We start from the raw sequence: 18,145 nt of genomic DNA, 5'->3' as shown, positions 1-18,145 counted from the left end.
ACGCCGATCTAAAAGAGGAAAAAAGAAAAGGAAAAAAAAAATAGCCTTGGCTATGTGGGCAGAGTTTAGGTGGGGTTGAACTTAGGCAGGGGCAGGGTTTAGGGTGGGGCAGGACCTAGGTGGGTTGGGGGGGTGACGTTTGAGCATGGGGTGGGGCCTATGCGGGGGAACTTTCAAGCATGTGTTAGGGCCTCTGCTTAGGACCTGCGCAGAAGGGGTGAGGCAGCAAGTGGAAAGGAGGGCCTCTGGAGTGTGGGATTCCGGAGTTTGTCGGTAGGGCCCTGAGTGAGGGTGTGTGGGTGGGGTTTAAGCCCAGTTCGTTGGAGGAGGTGCCTGAGTGTAGAGGTAGAACCCTGGGTGGGCGTGTAGGGGCGGGGCTTGGGCTCTGTGCTGCAGGAGGGAGGCCCTGAGGGCAGAGCCGATCAGGCTCCTCAGTGCCTAATTGGACACGGAAAGCACTGGCCCCATTTCCTTCCGTTCCTTTGTGCCCCTAAACCACTATCTCCCCCAGGGTCTCCCCCGCCCCATTTCCACTGGATCCCTAACTGTGGATGGGTCCCACTGGGTGTAGGAACTCCTTCCCTCCCTCAGCCACCCCTCAGAGGTGCCCGCCCAGAGGTCCGGCCTTTACTTTTGCTCGCCCTTCCCTCCCTCCCACTCCCTCAGCACCCGCGCTGCTGGAGGGGCCCTTAGTGGGCAGAGGATCAGGCCCGGGATCTCAGCAGATTCCCGGGGGGCCCAAGTGGGCAGGGGAAACCTGGCCATGCTCCCTTTTGATCCTCTGCCCTCCCCGTGGTTCCCCAATTTCCCCGTTCGGGCATGGGATCCCTTCCCCTCCCCCAGCCGCCCCTCAGGGGTGCCAATCCCGTCCCACCTACACGTCTCCTCCCCCTTCACTCCCCTCACGCCCCACGTCCTACCCAGTCGCTGGGGTTTCCTCCTGTCCCCTTAGGTGTCCGTGGTCCCCCACCGGTGCCTGGTAGGTGCCCTAATTGTGAGGAGATGCGAATTCAGCGTCCTCTTAGTACGCCATCTTGAATCCACCCCTTACTCTGTACTCTTTATGATGTCCTTTGGTGAGCAACAGTACCTGATCTTAATGGAATCAAATTTATTTGATTTAATCTTTTCCTTCTTAGCTAAGCACTTTGTGTCCTGTTTAAGAAATTTTTGCCCTACCCCAAGGTCAGGAAGATATTCTCCCATGTTTTATTCTAAATCTTTATTGTTTCACCTTTTGCATTTAGATCTGCAATCCACCTGGGAATGACTCTTGGGTATGGTGTGAGGTGTGGTTAAGTCTGATTTTTTAGGTAGGTGTATTCCATCGACTCAATACCATCTACTGAAAGGACTATCTTTTTTTTTTTCTTTTCTGCTCTACAGTGCTACATTTGTCATTAATTCAGTGTCCATGTATGTGTAGAACTGTTCCTGGACTCTAGCCTTCTCCATTGGTTTATTTATCCATCTTTTTACCCAGACCACACAGTGTTAATTACTTAGTTTTATAGTAAGTGTTTATATCTGTTTGTGTAGGTCCTCTCACTTTGTCTCCTTCAGCAACTGTAGATGAAACTATGGAGCAAGAGGAAGTCTTCTATGCTGTTAGAGAAAGCATAGAGAAACTGTTTAGAGAAACTGTTTTTGAAAAACAGTTTGGCAATACATGCTGAAGATTCATATATGCTATGACCTAGCAATTCCATTCCTATGTATATACCCAACAGAAATGTATGCAGATGTTCACTAAGAAAGTATGTACAAGAATATCCTTAGAAACATTGTTTATGAGAACAAAAATCTGCAAATAACCCAAATGTCCATCAACAGTTGAATGGATGAATGCATTGTGGTATAGTTATCTACATAGCCATACAAATGAATGGATCCAGGGTGTGAGTGTGTCCTTCTACAACTATAGCTCCTGTCAGGTGGCTCCTCCATCCCCCAGCTCTTGGTGGGCTCCTGTAAGACATCTCCTCTTGTCTTCAGGGCTCCTGTAAGACATCTCCTCTTGTCTTCAGGCTTTGGAGGGGTAACAGCTTCTCACTGTTGTGAGTCTGTAAGTACAGTAATCCTGCCCACATGGCTGTATCTAGCTCCTTCATTACATCTCTTTATTAAATTGTATATGATGAATTATTTTTCTTGCCAGGACACTGGACTACATACACACACAAACTTTTCACATGGATGCATAAATGTGATCATATCGTATATGCAACTGTTAAAAGTTTTATACAATTAAACTGTTCTAATACAATCTCTATTTTATTTCTTTTTTTTTTAGATTATCAGATTCTAGAACGAAGAGAGACTTAAAAACTCAACATAGCCAATCCCAACTTTGGGCAGATAAACTGTTTTCACCATGTAACATATATGTCACTGTGGCCCAGAGAGGTTAAAACCCTTACTTCAGGTCACACATCTGTATTGGTGGCTATGTGTAGACTTGAACCCAGGCCCTTGATACTGAGCCAGTGAAGTACCATTCCTCTTACACAATGGTTCTTAAACTTGGCTGCACTTTGGAATCACCTGGGAGCTTTAAAGAATACTCATGCCTGGGTCTCACCTCCAGAGAACTTAATATAATTGTCTGCGGTGTGACTGGGGTATAGGAAGTTTAAATATATATATTTTTTATTATAAAATAAAACACCATTACAGAACACCACACAAATAAAACATGTGGCTTAATGAATTATTTTAAGGTGAACGCTATCCAGACAAAAAAAAGTAGAACTTTGCCAGGCATTCCAGAAGCTCCTTCCATGTACCCCATCCCAATCACACATTCTTTCCTCCCATAAGTAACCACTATCCTGACTTTTATAGTATCACTTCACTGAGTTTTCCTTTTTTATAATTTTACCACCCAAATGTGCATTCCTAGATACCATAGTTTACTCTTGCCCATTTAAAAAATATATTCAAAAAAGAAAAAGAAGAAAGGAATTCCCTGGTGGTCCAGGGTTAGGACTTGGCACTTTCACTGCCCAGAGCCCGGGTTCAACCCTGGTTGGAAAACTAAGATCCTGCAAGCCATGTGACGTGGCCAAAAAAAAAGAAAATATATATTTATATAATGTTAAGTATCTTTTAATCTATAGGTTTCTCTTCCATCCTTTCTTTTGCTTTCAGGCCTTTTGATCTGTAGAGTCTCCCCAGGTCTGGAGTTTGTTACTTGAATACTCTTGGTGCAGTTCAGTGTGTTCCTCTGCCCTCTGAATTTCCTACAGATAGACAGCTGGTCGAGAGGATGCAGAGATACAGTTTTGATATCTTTGACAAAACTATAAGTATTATATGGCAATACTATAGGAGGCACATGTTGTCTGGTTGTCATTTTCTGTGATTTTTAGCAGATGCGTAATGCCTATATCTATTATTCACTGGGGAAGGCTTGCCAAATGTTGGTATTCTGAGGCTATAATGTCTGTTTCATTTTTTACTGGAATACTCCTATAAAAACACACTTTACCTCATCCACTCTTTTGTTATACAGTAGTAAAATTCATATAGAAAAGGTAGGATAGTTGTTATATTTATTCCTTTTATTCACCAGTTTCAAGATAATAAATCTGTTCCCTATCATTCTCTGAAGGTGATCAATTCTTGTTTTTAAAAGTATCATTATGAACTCGTAGATTTAGACATATTTAATGAATTTTAATCCATTGCAATTATTAACATTATTGAAGCTCAAATAGTCTTATGGCCAGTGAGAACCTCCTCAGATTGGCTCTTGAGTCCTTTTGACATAATCCTAATAGTCTTCAGTAGCTTCCTTGCAACCTGGAGCATTACAAGATGCTCCAGGTTCATCTTACACATTTACTTGTCCCAGACTTGAGATGAAATATTTCTTCAGAAGTCCTGTTTTTTTTTTCCCCCACCTCGCGATTTCCGGGATCTTACTTCCCCAACCAGGGATTGAACCCAGGCCACAGCAGTGAAAGCACCGCATCTTAACTACTGGACTGCCAGGGAACTCCCCAGAAGTCCTGATTTTTTTTAGTGAGAAATGATATTTCAAGACTAGAGTCTAGATACTAAGGGATGCTCCTTGCTACATAGTTGCTTATTATCTTTGGGCTTTTTCAGCAGACAGAGCTAAATAATTCATGAGTTCATATTAATATTTATAATTCCAATGAAAGACTATAGAACTTGCTTAACCTCGTCTCTATTACTATAGCCTTCTTTCTTTTATGCTGAGAATCCTGTTTCTCATTATTTTTATCCCATATTACACATATGACTGTCAGAATAACAATTCCAATACTACCACAAATATAATTGCTGAAAACACTTAAAATTTGCATAATCCTTCTCTGTCCTCTCTCACCATTAAAAAAAATAGTTGTTCTACCAGGACAACTGGATCCCACATTCAAAAGAATGAAATTGAACCTCTACTTTATGCCATAGAAAAAAATTAACATGGATCAAAGATAAAAATGTAAGAGTTAAAACGGTAAAACAAACTCAAAAGATAACATAGGTGCAAATCTTTATGACCTTGGATTAGTCAACAGTTTCTTAGATATGACATCAAGAGAACAAGCAAGAAAAAATAGGTAAACTGACATCATTAAAACTAAAAACTTTTGGGAACTTCCCTGATGGCGTGGTGGTTAAGAATCTGTCTGCCAATGCAGGGGTCACAGGTTCAAGCCCTGGTCTGGGAAGATCCCACATGCCACGGAGCAACTAAGCCCATGAGCCACAACTACAGAGCCTGCACTCTAGAGCCCGTGAGCCACAACTACTGAGCCCTCGCACCACAACTACTGAAGCCTGCACACCTAGAGCCCGTGCTCTGCAGCAAAAGAAGCCACCTCAATGAGAAGCCTGCGCACCACAATGAAGAGTAGCCCCTGCTCACCACAACTAGAGAAAAGCCCGTGCACAGAAATGAATACCCAATGCAGCCAAAAATAAATAAATTTATATTAAAAAAAAACTAAAAACTTTTGTACTTCAAAGGGTGCCATCAAGAAAGTGAAAAGACAACCTACAGAATGGGAGAAAATATTTGCAAATCATGTATCTGATAAGGGACTTGTAGTTAGAATTTATAAAGAACTATTACAATCCAATAATGAAAAAGACATATAATCCAATTTAAAAATAAGCATTGGCTATGAATATGAATAGACATTTCTCCAAAGAAGATGTACAAATGGACAGTAAGAACATGAATAAATGTTCAGCATCATTAACCATTGGAGAAATGTAAATGAGAACCACAACGAGACATCACTACATATCTACTGGGATGGCTATTATCTGAAAAGATGAGAAGTCAGCATCCTTATACATTGCTGATGGAAGTATAAAATGGTGCAAACTGCTTTGAAAAATAGTCTGGCAGTTCCTCAAAAAGTTAAACATAGAGTTGCTATATGACCCAGCAATTCCATTCCTAGGAATCTACCTAAGAGAAATGAGAACACACAAAAAAGCGTGCACACAAAAACTTGTATAGTTTACCCTTGAACAACTGCTGGGGTTGGGGTGCCAAACCCCCAGCAGTAGAAAATCCATATATAACTTCATATTCTGCCCTCCGGACATGTGGTTCTGGAGGATTCAACCATCTGGGGATTCAACCAACTGCAGATCAAGTAATACTACGTAGTATTTATTGAAAAAAAAAATCCACGTATAAGCGGACCCAAGGACAGTTCAAAACTGTGTTGTTCAAGAGTGAACTGTACAATCTGACTACAAAGTAGTCAGTCACAAAAGATCACATGATGTATGATTCCATTTATATGAAATGTCCAGAGTAGACAAATCTACAGAGTCAGAAAGCAGATTAGTAGTTACCTGGGGCTAGGGGGTTTGGCTGGGAGGTTTAGGAAATAACTCAAGAGGTATGGGATTTCTTTTGGGGATAATGAAAATGTTCTAAATTTGATTGTGGTGATGGTTGCACAACTCTGTAAATATGTTAAAAGCCATTATTAAATTGTATACTTTAAATGGATGAACTGTATAGCATATGAATTATAACTCAATAAAGCTGTTTTTAAAAATTAAAAATAAAGAAGACACTGACATATTTACATTGTCAGAGTACATATTCATTATATATGATACTCTATCTTTTAACTCTCATTTACTCATAGTTCTACATTAATTATATATTGAATGCCTAACATCTGCCCTTATATCAGTGACTCTCTAGTTATTTTGGTGGTCTGAAGCTCTTTCTCTGGTGGATTTTTCCGGGAAGGGCTCATGAGAATAATATTCCCTGGTCTTCACCTGTTGATAATAGTTTCTCTATGTTCTTTATATCTGAAAGTAATTTGGGAGGGATATAAAACCCTTATTTCACATTTTCTTTCCTTGATTATGTTATGTTACTCCTTTTCTCTCTCTCCTTTTTTTTCCTGGTGTAAAGCATTGCTTAAAAATTCTGATGATAATCTAATTTCCTTTTCCTTAAAAATCACATGCTCTTTTTTCTAGACATTGAGGCTTTCTCATTTTCTTTAAAGTCCAATAGTTTAAAATAATGTGTGGTATTGTTTGCTCTGGGTCAATAACCTCAACTGCGTGGTATGCTCTTTTGCATGTGCAGTTTCAAATCTTTTCTATATTCAGGGAAGAGTTGTTGTTGTTGTTATTTGTTTTATTTTTTAATTTATAGGTTGTAGCACTTGTTCTATGCCATTGCTTTTGTTTTCTCCTTTAGGAATTCCTATTCCCTGTGTGTTTGATCTCCTTTACCTTTCTCTCTCTTCATTTCTTTTTGATTTAAAAAATTTTTTCCTCTTTTTCACTTTCTATTTCTCTTCAGATATTATCTTGTATTTACTTGCTCTTGTGTTCTTTCTAGCTTAGTCTTCATTTATGAAATGATTTTTTTCCTTTTGATTCTTATTCTTCCTTGATTTTGGTCACCTCATTTCTGAGTTTTTCTAATTTATGTAGTTTTTCTGTGTTTTCTATAATTTTCTTAATATTTATTTTGAAATAGTATGTTACAACTTTTGTTTTGTGGGCATGTCTTTTTGGCATGCTTTTGTTGTCTTTGGAATGTTTTATGCTTCTTATTCCCTTTTTACTTATAATAATTTTGTGTGGGATTTGACTTTGAAACTATGTATTCTGTTTCTTATTTTTGCGTGAAATTAGTTTTCCTGAACTTATAAAGAAATAAGATGGAGTTTAGGAAAGTTTTTCTAATTTCATAGAGCTCCCTCTTCTGTTGTTTCTGTGTAGTGTTCAGAAATGCGGTGGTTTGCTTTCTGGGGTTTTCTGGTTCTGTTCCCCTCCCCCACTTAGATCTAGAGTTTCTATTTCCATGCAATATTTGGGACATACTTATACTAAAAAATTATTCATTGTTTACCGAAATTTGAATTTAACTGGGCAGCCTGTATTTTTATTTGTTAAATCTGGCAATCCTAGTTGTAAATATTTTTCATGTATGTTGGTTTTGCTATCTAGTTGCTCTGCTGTTGTTATGTGGAGATTTGTAGAGGCTGAAAAACTATGCTGATGCTACTACTACTGCCACCTTCCAGGAATCCATCATGTAATTTTCAAATGTAGTCTCCTTGCTTTCTTCTTTCTTCCTTCATATAGTCTTCCCTTCCCTCACACATATATCACCCCATATCTCCTCTGATAACCCATGTTCTAAACTTACTTCCTGTTTTTCTATAGTTTTTATTATATTCATATAATCATGTACATTAAGCATTATATATGGTTTCCTTTTAATTTTTTTTTACAGAAACAAGATCATATGTACTTTTTTTATCTTGCTTTTTTGTCAACATCCTAAGGAAATGGCTCCAATAGGTGAATAGAGTTCACCTTATATAACTCTATTTCCTTTTTTTAAATTATAGCATTCAGAGATGCACATGGACTGTAAATAATTCAACCATGTTCTTAGTGTTGGGCCTTCACTTTGTTTATGGATTTTTGCTGCTACAAAGCATCTGTAATAGACATCCTTACATAAATCCTTACATGTGAGTTCTTTTGTTTCCATGAGGTAGACTCTCAGTAGTATATTTACCGGGCAGAAAGTGTTTCTCCTTGCTGCAGGAATGAAGATTGGGTCATTCAATATCCGTTGCATCTCTCTTCTAGCATGCTTTCCCATAGAAGCAGGGATAGAAAACTAAAACAAAATCCCAGACTCCAATTAGTTCATCCAAGTTAATACACCTGTGAAGGATTAGTTGCTAGATGTGAGCTATGTGAGAAGTGGCTATGCATATCATGTGGTGGAAGCATTTGATTCTTTTGGGGGAAGCTGTGTTGGAGTTCCTTTCTACTGTCTTTCTCCAGCCTCATACATGTCTATAAAAGGCAGTGGTAGCAGTGGAATTTCCACTGGGACCTTCCACGGTGAGGTTGGGTGTTTCTCCTGGCTGCATTATCACCCCCAATTTCCTGGAAATTCTTAAGACAATATTATATAACAAATCTCTCTTTATTAAAACATGCTAGAGTAGAGTCTGTTGGCTAAAGCAAATAATCCTAACCAATAGCAGCTGTGACTGCAGACAATACTACCTCCGTGAAATGGGAAAGTGGGATTGGTCATTTGACCTGGGTGTTTCACATCAGAGAATGGGTTGTTAGAATGGTGCAACATACACAGTGGTGAACAATTACTTCAACTATCATCTGTGGTTGTCTGGAGTGAAAAGTACATATTGAAGACAATACCTTGGGACTTCCCTGGTGGTCCAGTGGGTAAAGCTCTGCGCTCCCAAGGCAGGGGGCCCGGGTTGGATCCCTGGTCGGGGAACTAGATCCCACATGCATGCTGCCACTAAGAAGGCTGCATGCCACAAGTAAATGATCCTGAGTGCCACAACTAAGACCCAGTGCAGCCTAAAAAAAAAAGACAATACCTTAATGATCAAAGTGCTTGCTGTGATAGACCATGTGAAGGGCAGAGAAATATAAATGTTGTGGCTTGGACTGGCTATTTCTAACTCTGCTTAAAGAAAGAAAATGAAAGTCTTTGGGTGTTAAATTCTTGCCTCGAGGCATAGTTAGAGAATCAAAGAGCTCTTAGGACTGCTCTAAAAGAATCTCTTCACGTAGTCCCACATGGTTGAGTGGGTTTCTGGATTAACATAAACTGAACCCTTAGTCTTATCTAATCTTTTAGGCAAAAGTTAGGGCATCAGTTGCGAAAGGGTGGTACTATGAGATTGGAATGGGAAAGCTGGAGGATCTGGCTGATACAAAGTACCTTAAACATCACTGAGCTTCTCTTGATAGCAGAAGAAGCCCCTCTTCCCTGCCTTTGTCTGATGTGCCTATTCCTGCTCTGGTTGAAAAGCCTTTCTTATGACTTTACCTGAGATAGTTTCCTTGCAAGTGAATGCCAATTCTCACACCCCTCCTATCCCCTCTCATTACATTCAGACATATGTCATATTGTCCCATGTCCCAGGGGACCAATTACAAAGTCAAAAATTACTTAGCAAGAGAATTGTAAAATTTTGCTAATTTATTTCAACACAAAATGTATAATATACGTGAACATGGAGTTCAAGAGATTAGGGACATGATTCTGTTGGTCTAAATTAGCTTTAGAGGCTCTAACGGCTTAGTTGGTTGATTGAAACCTGGTGTGGCTTATGCTACATGAAGTTTAGATACCAGAAACTCTTCAGTATGGCATAGAGAAATCCAAAGACTTTGGTATTTTGGTATTCTGGAGTGGATTTATTAAATGTGGATTTATCATTTACTCACCCCTCTCCTAATTAAATCACTTAAGAAGTCTCAGAGAACATCCCCTTCATTATGGCCTAGAAAAATACACTGGTGTGGAGAGCCCTATATCTCTAAAAGGACCCATAGTAGCTGTCCTTTGTAAGCTGTGGATGAGGTGAGATATTCTGCTATTGAAATGCATTCCTTGATTTCAATGGAGATAATCATATCTCAGAATGGCAGAGGCTATAGCTTGGCACTTAACCAATGTGAGCATGGCTACCACAATAGGCAGAAAGGCTAGAGTGGTAATCAGGATAATTTGACCCACAGAAAACTTTGATAACGCCTAACATGGGGTATTTAGGGCCAAAACAAAGAGCCCACTGAGGTTCTACTAAAATTGCAATAACAGGAAAGATCTTTAGGTGTATGAAAAGAGTCCTGACATACGCCATCGCAGTGAAGAGTCATGGCCTCTTACCTCCTTTCCATTACTGAATCAGTTCAATGTCCTGGGACCCCTTGAATGAAGGAGAGATCAGGAACCCTTGTGGAAGTACCATGTGATAACTTAGATACCCACAAAACTCTTTTTCTTAGTCTTTCCCAAAGGGACTCATGCCTCCTTACTGTGGCAACTGAAGCTAGGGAAAGAGAAACACCCAGACCTCTCAGGAATTATTAGTTACTAGCTCAGAGCCAGAGTTAATCCCTTAATGAGTTCCCCTGTGGTCTGCCAGTCAGTGTGGGGCTTATGAGAGCTATGTGATGGAGTTTGGTTATCATTTTTCTCACAAGGGCCCAATGGGTCTTCAAATCCACCTGTGTTTATTTTCCTAGTTCTTGAGTTTACAGTTGGAGTAGAGATATTTAGCTCCTGATAAAAAAATATACTTTGCTCTCTGACCCATGATATAATGTCTATTATGGTGGAAAGAACCAAATGGAACATCCTTTAAAAAATTTTTTTTATTTATTATTTTTGGCTGTGTTGGGTCTTTGTTGCTGTGTGCAGGCTTTCTCTAGTTGCGGTGAGTGGGGGCTACTCCTTGTTGTGGTCGCGAGCTTCTCATTGCGGTGGCTTCTCTTGTTGTGGAGCACAGGCTCTAGGCACGTGGGCTTCAGGAGTTGTGGCATGGGGGTTCAGTAGTTGTGGCTTGCGGACTCTAGAGCACAGGCTCAGTAGTTGTGGCGCACGGGCTTAGTTGCTCCGCGGCATGTGGGATCTTCTCGGACCAGGGATCAAACCCGTGTCCCCTGCATTGGCAGGCGGATTCTTAACCACTGCGCCACCAGGGGAGTCCCAAACGTAAGTTCTTAAGAGTTACTTCCCTACCAAAATTATAAACTAAAGACAATATCAAGTCCCTTGGGGGAATTTAGGTGACTAGGCACCATCAAAGACTTGGAATACTTATAATTGGTGATTCTTATCACATCTCCATTTCACTCACCTGTTTGATGTGTGTCTTAGATATTTTTATTGGATTACCATAAGCTTAATCAGATGATAAATTTGATTGTAACTGCTGATTCAAATGTGATCTCTTTATCAGAGAAAAATCAATACAGCCCCTGGTATCTGGTAGGCTGCTATTGATCTTGAAATTGCCTTTTTTCTATCTGTAATAAAAGTCAGTGAAAGATTGCAGCAACCCTATATGGGAAGGACCCCTCAGAAATGGTGGTTTGGGTCACCCCAAGAGTAAAAAAGCCCAGCTGGTTGAGATGTCTGCTGAAAGGGAACATGAAGTAGACATTATAGAATCATAGTAGTGCTGTGTAACTTGTGCCCAGCTACAGAAATGAGGACACTAGGAGTCATCTTATTTTCCTCACATTATGCATATACATATGTGAATAAATATCTGTTTAGAACTATACATCTTAATTTTCCTTGTATCTTTCTTCTATTATTTTATATAAGGTGGATGCTTTGTTATCTGATGCTGGGTAACAAACCACCTCAAAATTTAATGGCTTAAAACAACAATTTATTACCTTTCACAATTCTGTGAGTTGACTGGGTTGTTCTGATTCACATAGTATGTGAGCTAGACTATATCTTTTCAATAAATTTCTCTTTTAATTAAGCTGACCAGAGTCATTTCTATTGCTTATAATCAAAGAACACCAAATGGAACAGAAATTGTTACCTGAGAGTGTGTCCCAAGCGAAAGGCCCTTGAAGAAATATGGGGTATTTGGAATTGATCATCAGACCAAGATAAGGCAAAAGGCAGTAAGACTTCAATTAATATTGGGGGAGAGGAAAGTAGTAGCTCATGGAACTCAGTGGAGAAACAGAAAATTTCTATGGGTAGCAGGTTCCTAGAATGCAGTCCAGAGCATGCTCATATGGACACCTGAACAAAGTGGTCCTAGTTGTGGGGATGGATACTATATATGAACTCAACAATATGTACTTCTCTTCACTAAATTTGATCTGCCTACCACCACTGTTACCTACCCAAATGCTGATAGTAGCATCCACTTGTGCTCCAGTAATGTGGTAGCAACCCTCAAGGGGATCAGTGAGTTGAGACAGTAATTTTGCACTTACAGGAATAGAAACTTTTTGCATAGTCTATGTTGTCCTCACTGATTTATCATTTACTAAAATTATTATATATATATATATATATACACACACACAGACACACGTATACATGTATAGAACAAAATTTCTCTCTACATATGCCATATACTAACTTTTATAATTTCTTTTTCTGATTATAAAAGCATTATAAAAATGAAGCTATTAATTTAGCCATCAGTGGAAATGACTCCTCCTAAGGGAGAGCTTGCCACCAAGAGTCAACTGCAGGTTGTAATCAGCTTCCCCTCCACCCACTCAAGCACCTGAGATGCACCTCACTTTCTGCTCACATAATACTTCCAGGAGCCAGGTGGGAGAGGAAATTAAAGGTTCCCTAGTAGGCAGACATCTTTATCAGCTTCAGTGAAACCAAATTTATTCTGAAGTTCTATTCAGAAACTTTTGACTAGCTAATTCAATTCAATCTCCATTCATTTCATTCAACAATGTTTACCAAGCACATTTTTTGTGCCAGACTGTTTTAGGCACTAGGCATACATTGGCATGCAAAACAGACCAAAAAATTCCTTCTCTCATGGAGATTGCATCCTAATGGGGGGTGGGGTGGGGAATAAACAAGACAATAACAAACAAATTTTGGGTAGTGATAAGTGCTAAGAAGAAAAATAAAGCATAGGTAAGAGTGTGGGTGTATTGGGTTACTAGAGAAGCCCTCTCTGATAAAATGAGCAGAGACTCTGTGGTAGTGTGTTCCAGCAGTGGGAACAGCAGGTGCAAGGGCCCTGAAGTGGGAGTGGGCTTTGCATATTGTGGAACAGTGAGGAGGCCAGCGTGGCTGGAGTGGGGTAAGCAAGAAGGGTGGGCAGAAGTTTAGATCTGGAGGTATCCGGGTAGGAGCCAGATCATGTAGGCTCTTGTAGGCCCTGGTTAGGACTTTGGATTTTATTCTGAGTGATGTTGAAAGTCCTTGTGAAGTTTTGAATAGAGACATGAAATGCTCAGATTAAAGATTTAACTAGATCACTCTTGTTCCCCTATAGAAAATTGTCTTTGATGGAAACTAGTTCCATACCTCTAAGTTTCTTCATTTCAGCCACATCCACACAGGTAAGCTCCTCCCATTTCCTGTGGCTGCAGGGCTTTCCTCTGCATATTTCTGCAAGTCTTCTTTAGCTCTTCTTCCTGCTGACCTCCTTTCCCAAAACCTATCCCACAACTGTTGAAAGCCTTCCCTCGTCCCCACAGCCACTCACCTCATTCCGCCCTTAACTGATACCCAGTTTGCTCCTGAGGACATGGCTGTCCTTGTAGCCTCTGCAGGGAAGGTTGACAGTTTCCCATGTTCCACTTACAACTGGACTAGGAGTTGGGCTGTGCTTGCTTCTGCTGCCCCACTGGATGCTTCTACACCACATAGTTAAACAGGAAGGGGCATAGACTGTGTAGTCAGACTGGGCTTGGAACCATACATCACCCACTCTTACTAGCTGGGTTATGTTGGGCAAATTATTTAACTTATTGACCTTGGATTCCTCATCTGTAAAATGCTTTGTCAAATTGTTGTGAAGATTAGAGGAGGTGATGATTGTAAAATACCCATCATAGTGCCTGGCACTCAGAAAACCATAGACTTCCCTTCCCCTGTCCCTTTGATGTCCATATTGTCTTCCTTGTCACTCATCTGGTTAGTGTGCAGGGAGAAGGTGGCATCTGGCCCACCTTCTCTCTAATTCAGCTTTTGTCTCCATCCTAGGGGTTTTTAGTAAGTGCATAAGGAGAACTGTTTTAGGAACTCACTCCTGTAGCCACACCTGAGGCCTTTTAAACTCCTGTAGCCATACCCTGGACATTCTAAACACCAATAACTTGGTCTCCAGTCAAAACCTCCTATTTCTCCACTCACCTGTTCATGCCATCTCACCATCATGTGCACTTAGTCTCCAAGTGCTTCTTCTCCAAGTCTGACAGCTGCATCCTGGGACTCCACCTTCTCCCCCATTTGGCTTAGACTTCCTCCTGTGGATCAGTCAGTGAGGGTTTTTGGTTTCAGGCAACAGAAGCTGGCTCTGGAACCTCCTGGAGGGATTTTGCAGGGGTCCTAGAACCAGTGGGAAAGCTGGAAGCCAGGATTAGAAAAGAGGTGGTATCATATGTTAGGTTTATCATTCAGTAAATATTTATTACTTCTCCTCCATCAGCCTCCATGGGAGAAGCATGAAGTTGGATGGGCCCATGTGATTTGCTTTGGCCAATGAAGTGTGGGAGGAATGCCTGCGGCCTTAAGAAGGACTGGTGTTTCCACTTACCTCTGAGAGCTTCCTTCCTCTGTCATAGAAGGAGCATGCATTGGGTAACCTGATAGTCCCAGAATAATGAAAAATTTGTGGAGAAAAGTCACCTCAGCCAAGTCATTCACTGACGACACAGATATCCCCAGGCAACTATTTGGTACACAAGCAAGAAACAGTGCTTTTTATTATAGGTCACTAAGATTTTGTGTTTGTTTGTTACACAGCATTGTGTGAATAGCTGACCAAGGAAGGCATGAACCAAGGAAGGTGGGGGAGTAGAACCCATGACTAAGGTCATGCCAGAAGAACAAGTTGGTGAGGATATCTCTGCTTGTTCCATTGGTCGTTGCTACTGCTGAACTCTCGACTTCACTACTACTACTTCTAAACCAGTGCTCGTCAAACTTTAATGTGCCTACGAATCACTTGGGTCTCTTGTTAAAATGCAGATTCAGTAGGTCTGGATGGGGTCTGAGATTCTGCATTTCTAACAAGTTCTGGGTGATGCTACTGGTCCCCAGACTATACTTCGAGTAGTAAAGTTCTGAACTGTTTCTGCCTTACCCCCTTAAGAGTCAAAGGCACAGATGAGAGCAACCAAATGTGTGAATCTAGGTCACATGTCTATTCCCTGGCTGCTGGGTGGCAGGGAGAAGGATGGCTTTCTATAGTGGGTGGGGAATATTGTCCTTGAGAAAAGAAAGGAGTGATTCTCTCCCATGACTGTGCATCAGCATTACCTGGGGGTTGTATGTGTGATAGTTTAAAGATCAGATCCTGAGCACCAATCCAGACTCCCTGAATCTTATTCTCTGCATGATGGGAGCTGGGATTCTTCATAAAATATATACCTCAGGTAATTCTGATGAAGGTAGTCTGTGGATCACACTTTGGTTAACATGAATAAAAACCAGGAAACATGAATTCAATAAACTTATTGCCCCACTCTCCTGAGTAAACGATATTTATTGGCACGTATCTTTCTTCTGCTTTATGAGAAAGCCATATACTTCTCTTGTCTGAGGGTAATTCCTCCACCTGAATCACCCAAAATTCTCTCTGCTTTTATCAATTTCCTTTTTGTGTTCTAGCTTCAATGTCTTTCTTTCCTTTGGGTCAGTCTTCTCAGCATACCAATATTAAAAAATCCCAATAGTTCCTTTCCTGCCCTGGCTACTACCTAATCAATTTCCTTTCTTTTCATGGCCAACTTCCTTCTTTCTATACTCAATGTCTCACCTTCCTCACCCCCAATCATTTCTCAACTGCTGGACTAGTTTCCTCTTACTATCTCATCAAAATAATTTCTTATGCAGGTTACCAATAAATTTCTTAATGCCAAATTCAATAGACACTTTTCAGTCCTTATTTTATCTTTCTGCAGCATTTGATACTGTTGGCTTCTCCCACCTTGAAACTCTTTGAGTTCCTTTTGTGTTTTCTTCCTATCCCTCTGGTAGTTTTTTCTTAGCCTGTGTTCACCTCTTCCTCTTTTGGGATGTGTGTATTATTCAGGGTTCCATCCTTGGCACATGTACTGAGTTATGACTTCCTCTAACACATATATGCTCATTGTCAGCAACCCACACCTCCCTCTTTCCTGAGTCCTAGATCTGTATATATAGCTGCTAACTGAACTTCCTTTCTGGGTATCTCTCAGGCAACTAAAACTCAATGCTCATAATTAAACACATGACTTTTCCCTTCAGAGCTGCATCTTCCTACTTCTATATTTCTATCATCAACTCAGTTGCCCAAACCAAAACCTGGGATTTAGCTTTACTCTTTCCTTTCCACCTCTCTTCCCCACATCCAGTCACCAGGTACTACTGATGTCACTCCCTACATAGCTTTTGCATCGGTTCTCTCCTCTCCTCCGTTCTTTCAATCATCATCTGAAGTACTGTTGTAACTTCCTTAGGGGATCTCCTTTCTTCTACCAGGGCTCTCCTCCACAACATCATATGTTTTTATTTCTAAGGACAATGGGTGAAAAGATATAGGGACATATTTGTATAACTCAAGGATGCAACCATTTGTTTAAAGGGTGCTGTAGTTGAAGGATGATTCCAGTTTGTTCTCTAAAAAGCTCAGACCCATGTGACATCAGTTTGTCTTTCAGACTGTTCACTTGGAATGTGAAAGCTGCTGGACAGGCTTAAACATTTCAGATGTAGACATTGGGATAGCTTGCCACCAGCTGATAGATCTAATTACTTCCTCACTTATACCTAACTTTATACATTCTTGAAGAGTCATCTTTGGAGAAAGTCACAGTATGCAATCACAGCAGAAGGACTCAATGAGAGCTCTGCCATATTGACCAGTCCCAGGCTTGGTTCATACACTGTAGAGAGCAACGGCAATTCAAATGACTTTAAAAAAAAATTGTGGCAAGAACCACATAAAATTTACCCTCTCAAATTTTTAATTATACAGTATATTATGGTTAACTCTATTACAAGGATTACTGAAGTTCCTCAATTCATAATTTTATTACTGGCTTCATGAAAAATATCACCATGGTGGAGGCCAGTGATGCTTTGGAAATGAGATACAAGCAAGACTGGACATTGATTTCTAAGGGTCAAGTCTGGCTACGTCGCCCCATAGATTGTAACTCTTCTGAAGGCAGAGAAAGTGTCATTCAGTCTCTGTTGCTCTAGTATCTGGCAAAGTGACTGGCATTTAGTAGTTGGTCAATAAATATTTGTTGAGTAAATGCCATTGGAGACTTGGGGCTGACCCAGAGATGCCAAGGTGACAAGGCACAGCCTCAGGCCTGACAGGTAGATAAAGAGGGATGTAACTTGATTAGCTCTGCTGTAACCTGACTATCTGGGGTAATCTGCCTATGTACACTCTTTTCCCATTTAAAAACAAAAGCCTGAACCTTTAAAGGCTTCAGTTTGAAAAGTGAATCTTTTGATAGGAGAAAACCAGCTGACTCTGCAATTTGAAGTAGCCCAGAGTTTCATCTTTTACAGGCAGTAGGCTCAGTTTAATGACTCCTGTCACTGCCATACAGGGCCCACATGCTTCACATGTTCTGGCTCAAAGGTTGTCGGAGACTTTTTCCATGGATTTGTCTTAGCACAGCTCTGGCAAGCTGGAGATTCATAATGTTTTTCCAAACTAAAACTTCACCAGCCTCTGGCTTCAGATAAGTCCCAAGTTAATAGTAATCTCCCAATTCACTGGTTCTGTTCTTTCTTCAAATAGTGCCTCATCTCCCCCTTGCCCCCAGGTAGTGGTGATATTAAAATAATTAACAACTGGAATGGCAAGGGCATAGGCCAATCAAACCAGAGGCTCAAGCTATAACAGGCATTAACCCTTTAGTTTTTCTATCCTAGGGAGGTAGGTCTGGGGTACCAGAAAGTAATGGGAGTGGAGACGGGAAGGGTGCTTGAGGCACTGGCTAATTACCAATGAATATGGAAATACCTCAATATTTTAACAGCCAATATGGCTGTACCTGTGCACATCAGATGAGTATTGGCCCTGCCTCCAGATTTTTCTGGAAGTTGTCAGTCTGTCATTCATGACTTTCCCAAGAAGCCTAGCTAGCT

Source organism: Phocoena phocoena, chromosome 14 (genome assembly GCF_963924675.1).
Source record: "Phocoena phocoena chromosome 14, mPhoPho1.1, whole genome shotgun sequence".
NCBI classification, from domain to species: Eukaryota; Metazoa; Chordata; class Mammalia; order Artiodactyla; family Phocoenidae; genus Phocoena; species Phocoena phocoena.
This window is presented reverse-complemented; position numbering follows the sequence as displayed.